This window comes from Polyodon spathula, chromosome 3 (genome assembly GCF_017654505.1).
Source record: "Polyodon spathula isolate WHYD16114869_AA chromosome 3, ASM1765450v1, whole genome shotgun sequence".
Taxonomy (NCBI): Eukaryota; Metazoa; Chordata; class Actinopteri; order Acipenseriformes; family Polyodontidae; genus Polyodon; species Polyodon spathula.
Window position 1 is genome coordinate 21,486,931 of NC_054536.1, and position 2,748 is coordinate 21,489,678.

A 2,748-nucleotide genomic window follows, 5' to 3' on the forward strand; every position below is an offset into this window, starting at 1 on the left:
TGTTGCATCAAACATCGACCCCACCCCCATGCACGCACACACACAACACACACACACACACACACACACACACACACACACAGATTTATAAATACACGTAGTGTTGCAGCACAACCGACCCCAACCCACACCCCACCCACACACACACACACACACACACACACACACACACACACACACACACACACAGTAAATACACGAAGTGTTGCATCAAACACCGACCCCAACCCCACGCACACACACACACACACACACACACACACACACACAGTACATGAAGTGTTGCATCAAACATCGACCCCACCCCCACGCACGCACAGACACACACACACACACACACACACACACAGCAGGACATTGAGTGTCATTTTGTACTTCACAACGTAAAACCACACACACACAGACACACACCACACACACACACACACACACAGTAAATACATGAAGTGTTGCATCAAACACACACACACACACCCCCATGCAGACACACACACACACACACACACACACACACACACACACCCATTCTGTACTTCATCAACATAGTTGTTGTGTGCTGGTGTTGGGGTCGCGTGCACGCACACACACACAACACACACACAAACAGTTTTGTAAATACATGTAGTTTTTGCAACATACACGCGCTGGGACCCCACCCCCCACGCACACACACACACACACACACACACACACACACACACACACACACACACAATACATGGAATGTTTTCGCATTATGTACTTCACACACGCACACACAACGTAGTTTGTAGCTGGGGGGGGGACCCCACACACACACACACACACACACACACACACACACACACACACACACACCACAGTACAGGATGTGCTTCACACGTAGTTTGTTGGCTGGGGTCAAACACCGACCGTGCGGGTTCCACACACACACACACACACACACACACACACACACACACAGTAAATACACGAAGTGTTGCATCAAACATCGACCCCACCCCCACGCACGCACACACACACACACACACACACACACACACACACACACACAATACACGAAGTGTTGCATCAAACATCGACCCCACCCCCACGCACGCACACACACACACACACACACACACACACACACAGTACATGAACAACACATGAAGTGTTGCATCAAACATCGCTGGGCACCCACCACGCACACAACACACACACACACACACACACACACACACACACACACACACACACACACACAGTAAATACATGAAGTGTTGCATCAAACATCGACCCCACCCCCACGCACGCACAGACACACACACACACACACACACACACACACACACCACACACACACACAGTACATACATTAACAGTTAATAAAACGTAAAACAACCCCCATGGGGGGGTACCGACACATGTCCACACACACTGTTTGTGATGTGTAAATGGTGTCAGTTTGTGTGTCACAACATAGACCACCACCCCCAGGTGGGTGAGGCACGCACACACACACACACACACACACACACACACACACACACACACACACACAGTAAATACACGAAGTGTTGCATCAAACATCGACCCCACCCCCACGCACACACACACACACACACCACACACACACACACACACACACACACACACCATAGAAGTGTTGCATCAAACATCGACCCCACCCCCACGCACGCACACACACACACACACACACACACACACACACACACACAGTACAGTAAATACACGAAGTGTTGCATCAAACATCGACCCCACCCCCACGCACGCACAGACACACACACACACACACACACACACCACACACACACACACACACACAGTAAATACATGAAGTGTTGCATCAAACATCGACCCCACCCCCACGCACGCACAGACACACACACACACACACACACACACACACACACACACACACACACGAAGTGTTGCATCAAACATCGACCCCACCCCCACGCACACACACACACACACACACACACACACACACACACACACACACCACACACACACACAGTAAATACATGAAGTGTTGCATCAAACATCGACCCCACCCCCACGCACGCACAGACACACACACACACACACACACACAGTAAATACATGAAAAGTACAAGGTGTTGCATATACTATGTCAAGGAAGACAATTTGGTTTTATTTTAGTATAAAGAGTCTTTACAAGCTATATAGCATTCAGTAGAGGGCATCAGGGTGTCAGATATAGAGTAAGCCAAACCATCCATTCTGTTAGATTTGTGAGTTTATTCTCTTAGCACAAGGTCTCCCTCATATTAAAATGCTATCAAATTATATGTTTTGGGTGTTTTGATAGAATTAAGACTATTAAATATGGAGTTCTACATTTACCTGACATAGTAGAAAAATGATGCATTCAGACAGAACAATAATATAGCTAACACTACAATCATTTTTTAGAAGTCCTAAGTTTCATAACTTATATGAATCATGTTTACCCTTGTGTAGGAACAATAGTGGCATATATCTACCTAATCCCTTATATAGACATTTAAAGGAGCAAGTTGAAGGATTTCCTGGTTGACTAGTGATGACCACATGTTTTCTAATAAACAGTGTTGAGGGCTGACAGCACTGTTCCAGCAACACTCGACACACTCCAGAACTCTCGTGGTCCTAATCCATCACAAAGAAAGGTAACAGCAGTCTTCCTCATCTAATGTTTTCATTTTATTTTAAAAAAATCAAAAATCAAAAAAGTTAATATCATCCAGTGGTTTCTTTTTC